The sequence below is a fragment of the Petaurus breviceps genome, unplaced genomic scaffold, assembly GCF_028583685.1.
Source record: "Petaurus breviceps papuanus isolate PSGF00001 unplaced genomic scaffold, PetGlider_PUasm1.0 90762, whole genome shotgun sequence".
Classification (NCBI taxonomy): Eukaryota; Metazoa; Chordata; class Mammalia; order Diprotodontia; family Petauridae; genus Petaurus; species Petaurus breviceps.
This window is the reverse complement of record NW_027187339.1, coordinates 9398324-9406073: the sequence shown is the minus strand read 5'-3', so window position 1 is coordinate 9406073 and position 7750 is coordinate 9398324.

Below are 7750 nucleotides of genomic sequence, written 5' to 3'. Positions count from 1 at the left end.
TACTACTACTACTACTACTACTACTACTACTACTACTACTACTACTATTACTACCACCACCACCACTACCATTACTGGCATTTATATAGCACTTATTTATTTATTTATTTATTTATTTATAAATCATGTTACATATCTCATTTGATCCTGATAACACCCTGATAAAGTATTATTATTATCCCCATTTCAAAATGTAGAAACTGAGGCATAGAGAGATTAAATGCCTTGCCCAGGGTAACTCAGCTAATATCCTTGACAAGATTCATATTCAGGTCATCCAAAGTCCAAGTCCAATACTCTATCTACTGACCCATCTAGATATCCTTTATATAGTCTCGTTTCCCCCTTTTTTCCCTTCCAACTCTTTCCAGTGTACCGGGAAGGGGATCATTGACACATCCTTCAAGCATTGGTGAAGTAACTATAAAAATGAAAGAAATGGAGAGAGAAAGAAGGGGCTAAGTAAATCTAAATAATATGGCTTCCTCCTATCTTGGGAGTTTTTAGCAAGGGCTTCAGAAGTTAGAGCAATAAACAGATGTAGGATAGGGGAGACACAGCTAGACGATAGCTCATGTGAAAAATACCTGAAGGTTTTAGAGGTTAGTGAGCTCAATATAAGTCAATAGCGTGACATTAAAATTAAAAAAATATATATCTTGGGCTGCACTAATAAAAACGTAGTGCTTAGAAAAAGAGAGATGAGAGCCTCAGTGAACTGTCCTCTGTTCAGAACATATTTGGAATATTATGTTCAATTTCAGGGATGGCATTTCAGGGTGGAAAGGGGTGGGGACTGATGAGATGAGCACATTCAGAAGACATGATAGAGCAGTCTAATATCTCTGCTGATTTAATACAGAAATACATTGTAGGTAAACCATTTCACCAGACTTCCGGTCCCAGAGGAAAAGTGAATAACATGAATTTGGCTTATATCTCTTTAAGAGCACTCCGATTTGACTGAGGTGACTGATTGTTAGTCACGAATGTAAGAAGTCATTCAAAGAATTGGAATGTTTCCATCCGAAGGAACTTCCACAGTTATCTAGGCCAGTGATGTCAATGTCAAATAGAAACATGGGCCTCAAACCATATATAAGGATCTCTGTGAGTCACATATTGACTTAGGAAAGTGCATATCAACATTATGTATGTTCAATTACCCATTTTCAACCTAGTTCAGTTTCTCCTTATTTAGGTGGCCTCCCATTCCTTGGGTTCACCGTATTAATGCCAAACCCAGTAAGGACAGCCAACCAAATTGGTCCACTTTAGCTCAGGACTCCCAAGCTCAAGTCTTCTCAGGATTACAGGTATGTAGTACATACAGGTAGTTGCCATACCTGACTACCAAGCATTATTAATTTTCATATTGGAATTCATATAATAGGGTATATATAATAATAGGATAATTGCTAGCATTTGTTATCCTGTCAGTGTCCATTTGTGTCTGACTCTTTGTGACCTCATTTGGGGTTTTCTTGGCAAAGATACTGGAATAATTTGCCGTTTCATTCTCCAGATCATTTTTATAGATGATAAAATCAAGACAAACAGGGTTAAGTGACTTGCCCAGGGTCACACAGCTACTAAGTATATGAAGCTGAATATGAATTCATGAAGATAAGTTTTCCAGATTCCAAGCCCAATGCTTAATTTACTATGCCATCTAGCTACATGCCCATGTTTGTGCACACACACACACACACACACGCACGTGTGTGTGCTTAAATATAAAGCGCATTTACATAGTGTTTTAATGTTTATGAGTCATCTGAAGTAGATGCTATTACTATCATCTCCATTTTGCAGATGAGGAAACTGGGGTTGAAAGAGGTAAGTTAAGTCACTTGCCCAAGGTTATACAGCTAATAAGTATCTAAGGCAGGATTTTGAATCATCTTCCTAATTCCAAGCCCAGCACTCTATCAACTGTATCACCATGTAGCTGCCTTAATATAAGCCTGAATTACAGTAGTTATTCCAGCAACACAAAATAATGAATGAATTGTTCTAAAAGAAAAAAAAATTTACAGTCTACATTACACTTGGAGTAGAACAAGGATAAAAGACAAACACCAAGGAGTAAAATTCCAAGTTGGGTGTGACTGGGATAGTGGAGAGATTCAGATTAAAGTACTTTATAAAAAGGTAGGGGTAAAGAGAATAAGTCTAGCCAAGAGACAGAGAGAAGACTTTGGCCCAGACCCAAGGCTTGAAGGAAAAGAAGGATTTTAAAAGTTGGATATGAGGCAAGAGTATTTTAGGCATGAATGAATAGAGGAGACAGCTTGTCAAATTCTGGGAACAGCCTCTAGTCAAGTTTGATTAGAACAAAGAGTGTGTGAAAGGTAGGTTAAGGCCAGGCTGTAGTGATCCTGTAAATATCTTGCTAAGGGATTTGAATTTTTTTCTGACGGCATTAGGAAACCACCCCTTTTTTTTTTTTAATGAGATCAACAATATGGTCAGATCTGTGCACCCATGTTTTAGGAAAATTGTTTCTAGCAACTGTGTAAAGAATTGAGATATCAATATAAAGAAGATAAACAGTATTATTGACCTTTCATATATGATTGGGTTTGGGGCCTGGGGGAAGGCACAAGATTTATAACTGGAATATGACTATGGAAAGGTATGTCTTATCCATAATAAAACATAATACTTAAAGGAGTGCTTGGGTAACATTGTGAATTTTTTAGGGTTCTTTTTAATTTCATTAAAAATTTCCCAATTACATCTAAGAAATATTAACAGCAATTGCAAAAAAAAAACTATGATCCTGTGATAATGTCATGGAAATATATTATACCCCACCCAGACAAAAGAAGAAAACTTACAAGTAGTTACTAGCTATGTGACCATGGACAGCTCTATCTTCCCCTCTAATGGTCTATGTTTTGGTTTTTATTTTAAGCAATCGGGGTTAAGTAACTTGCTCAAGGTTACACGCCAGTTATTTCTGGGTGTGGTGCTAAGTATCTGAGCCCAGATTTGATCCCCAGGTCATCCCGACACTGGAGCCGGTGCTCTTACTCGGTGTGCTACCTGGCCACTCCATGGTCTATGTTCTTCATCTGCAAAATTTATATATATATATATATATATATACATATATACATATATGTATATGTATATATATACATACATACACACACATATATATACACACACACATATACATACTATATATTCCATAGGGCTATTGGACTGAAATGACTTTTGCAAATCTTAAAGCACATGCAAATATAAATTAATATAATTAGGCCAATACTTAACTTGGAAAGCTTTTTTTTCTGGCATTGGGTTCCAATAGCAGAAATGTTACTAATGCTAACTGCGTAAACTCTACCAAATCACTTAATGTCTTTAAGTTTCCATTTCCACATCCAAAAACTGAGGAAGTTGGACTGTGTTATCCTTAGGGTTTTTTCCAGTTCTAAATCCAATGCTCCTATGATTTCTGGAAACCAATCAGAAATCTGGTGCAGAGAGATAGGGGATTTCAACTATTTGTATGTCTGCATGAGTCTGCCTTCTGCCAAAAACTGCCAGCTGCTAATTTCCTGAGTTCCTTAATGATAATTTCATTCTTTGAGAGGTGGCAGAAGTGAGGAGAAAAACTGCTACTTTGGGTCTTATTCTGACCAATTAAGAGGAACTAGTTGATGGAGTAGAAATGAGTGGAACTTTGGGAGGAAGCAGCCATACAATCTCAGAGTTTATTATAGGAGAAAAGAAGAAAGCCAAGCAGTGTGACATGGAACTGAGATATCAGAGGAAGTGCCCCATGGCTTCAGATGCCATATGGGAAGCCAACACAACACAATCAAGAATGAAATCCTAAAAAGAAAAAGCAGATAATTTTGATAAGGATAACTTTGAAAAGAGGTCTGTCTAAAACATTGTTTCAATATATAAGGAAGTCACAGCTGGGCTTAAACTTTTGGAATAAACATATATATATATATACACACATATATATATGAATATTGATATCAATATAGATATATAGAGAAGAGAGATACCTACCTAGAATTTGTTTTTCAATATACAAGGAAGTCATGGTTGGTCTTAATTTGGGAGGGATAAAAAATGTGCATATAGAAGACATACCAAGATTTTTTTTGCCTATGGCAAAAAGGGGTCTGTCTAACCCTTGATATCATGGCAATGGGGGAGGGGAAGTAGACCTAGGAAAGGGACACCATAGTGATGAAACCCAGAGTGGTGGAAGATCCTGAAGTTAGGTACAGAGATAGTTGTCATCATGGGAAGAAAGTGTATCTGTGCCCAGGTGTTGGCACCCTGGGGCAACACTCCATACCATCCACACTAGTTAGTACTGATTGAAGATGATAACAAGGGTAGATAATTAAGTATAAATATAGAAAAGGCCAAGGTTAGGGGCGGCTAGGTGGTGCAGTGAGTAAAGCACTGGCCCCGGAGTCAGGAGGACCCGAGTTTGGTTCTGGCCTCAGACACTTAACACACACACACACACACACACATACACACACACACACACACACACACACACACAAACTAGCCGTGTAAACTTGGGCAAGTTACTTAGCCCCAGTTGTCCTCCAAAAGGCAAAAAAAAAGGCCAAGGTCCTGTAGTAGCAGCATGGGGAAGAGTGCTATTCTTCAAAACGAGGTGAGGTTGACAGTGAACACTAAGAATAACACCCAAAACAAAACAAAACAAAAAAAGCTTTTCTTGCAGTTATATTGAGGATAAATTGGAGAGAGCCAAGATAGTAGAAATTCACCTCCAAACAACTATAAAATAACTCCTCCAACAGTCCTTCAATCTACAGATTAGCAAGTTTGATTCTGATTCCTAGCAAAATTTTAAAATGCATTTTAATGGGAATGGATTGTAACCATTTTAAAGAGAAATGGGTGGTAACTAGAGCCAACATGGCTTCATCAAGAATAAGTCATTTCAGACTAAACCTCATTTGCTATATTGATGATATTACTAGATTAGTACAGCAGAAGAATGCCAGTGCCATAACATACTGGAATTTCAGTAAAGCAATTCACAAAGTATCTAGTACTTTGAGGTCTAGATGGTAGTATAGTTGGATGGATTGAGAATTAATTGAATGGATCTGGCGTGAACGATATGTACTACATTAGATAGATTCATAACAGTTAGGTGGTACAGTGGATAAAGTTCTGAGCTTGAATTCAAATCCAGGCTCAGACACTTACTAACAATGTGACCCTGGGAAAGTCACTTGACTTTTGTCTCCCTCAGTTTCCTCTCCTGTAAAATGGGCATAATAATAGCACCTACTTTACAGTGTTGTTATGAAGATAAAATGAGATTTTTATAAAATGCTTTGCAAATCTTAAAGCATTATTTAAATGCTATTATTATGAAAACTGCTTGAAAAACTATACTGAAAATATGCTGATGAACATATATCAACACAGAACATCATCTCTAATGGCACTATATACCAGAGCTCTGGACTGCTCCATACAGTTCAGAATGATTTAGATAATCATCCATACCCCACTGACTAACTGGAGGAATTCTCTAAGGAGACTGATTTTAGAAATGTCATGGAATTAGAACTGATAAAACTTGGCAATTGATTGGACATATGGAGTGAGGAAGTTAGGAACTGAGGATGACTCTGTAGCTGTGAACTTGGGTGACTGGAAGAATGGGGGTGCTCTTCACAGAAATACAGAAGTTCAGAAAACAGGTGTATATAAAGAGAAAGAGTTGTTTAGACATTTTGAGTTTGAAATGCTTATGGGATGTGCAGTTTGGAATGGCTGATGATAGTTAGTTATATAGGATGGGAGCCCAAGAAAAAATAAGAGGGCTTCATAGATAAAGTTGGGCATCATCTTCAATGAGATGATAATTTAAGCCATGGGAGATAATGACATCAAGGGAGAGAGAGAATATAGCAAAGTAAGAAGAGTCAAGGACAGAACCTTGGAGAATTCCTCCGTTTAGTAAGTGGGGTATGGATTATGATCAAAAGAGGGAAATTCATTGGAAAGAGAGTACTCATGGAGAGAAGAATGGGTAACAATGCCAAATGCTACAGAGAGGTTAAGAAATATAAGGATGGGGTGGGGTGGAAAGGATGTTGAATTTTCCAATTAAGAGATCACTTGTAAATTTGGAGAAATTTCACTTGAGTGTTGAGGTAAAAAAATCAAACTGCAAGAGGTTGAGAAATGCAAGGGGAGAAACTGAAGGAAATAACTAGATATATAGCAGTTCAACTGTAAAAGAAAAGAAATAAAAGCATGTTGAATATTATCTTGAGGGAATAGTGAGGTCAAGTTAGGAATTTTTTTTAAAAATGGATTAGAGATACCTGGGCACATTTGTAGGAAGAAGGGAATACACTGATAAAGAGTCAGAAACTGAAGACTGAATAGAGAGAAGGGATGATTGTGGCAGCATTTTGTTGGAAGAAGGGGGGAGGGAGACAGGATGAAAGGTACCAATTCATCCAATGCACATTTATCAATTGTCTACTACATTCTAGGTGTAATAGAAAGATACAGTGATAAATTGAACACATTTACTACCTCAGAGAATTTATGCTCAAATAAGGCAACATAATAAATAAAATATAAATTTGAGTAAGGTAAGTGCATACAAGAGTTGTTGATGAAATGATCTCATTATGGTATGGTTGAGCCTAAATGAATTTTGATGGCACTTGACTTACCAGGAATCCTAAGACTTCTTTGTAACCAAGCAAGCAAACAGGAAAAGGGTAATGGCTAATGATTGAGAGAGAAAAAGGAGGTCTAGTGAGAAGGTTTACTGATCTCCTGAGGCTTCAAGAATAACTCCAAGGCCAGAACCTTGAATGTTCTATTGACAGCTACTCAGTTCTAAATAAAATAAGTAGACACAATGATAAAGGAAACAGTAGGGCACACCCTCTTGAGGCCCAGTTAGAGAAAAGAGCTCATGGGACAGTTAGGTTGGTTATTGCTACATACAGTCTCAGTATTCTAGCCTCTGACATCTTGATTGATTCTTACATTGAGCTTCTCTTGAAAATCAAGGCCAGCATGAATGTAGGTAAAGCACAAAGACAGGCTGATCTTTGGTCAGTGTAGAAAACTGACCATCACATTCTCCTCTGAAGGATCTATGAAAATTGTAACCAAATGAATGGAACTGACCTTATCATTCATAATAATTTTTTAAAATTATAGTTACATTTTCTCCTTGGTAAAATTACACTTAAATTTATTCAGGTTCATGCAACTAAGAGACAGGCTGTGTATATACCCCCTATACACATATATTATAGATGTATGCATGCATGTATATGTGTGTACATACACACATGTATAGTTATATATACACACATGTGCATATGTGTGCATATACACATATAGTGCATATATGTATATTTGAACACATGTATACCTATATGTTTGTATATATGTGTTTAGACATATATAAACATGCATGTATACAACACAGACACATATAGGTCTATATCTATGTGTGTATATACATATACACATATAAAGATATATGTCCACAAAATATAGATTTGTATGTATGTATGTATGTATGTATGTATGTATGTATCCTGTGATTCCAGGGACTCTAATAAAGAAACTGTCACTAGCAGGGCACATCAGCAGCTTCTCTGCAACTTGATGCCTGACAGAAGTGATTGGTTACATGTAGATTGACTTGCAGAGGACCATGATACCAGGATCTGTTGGAGATGGA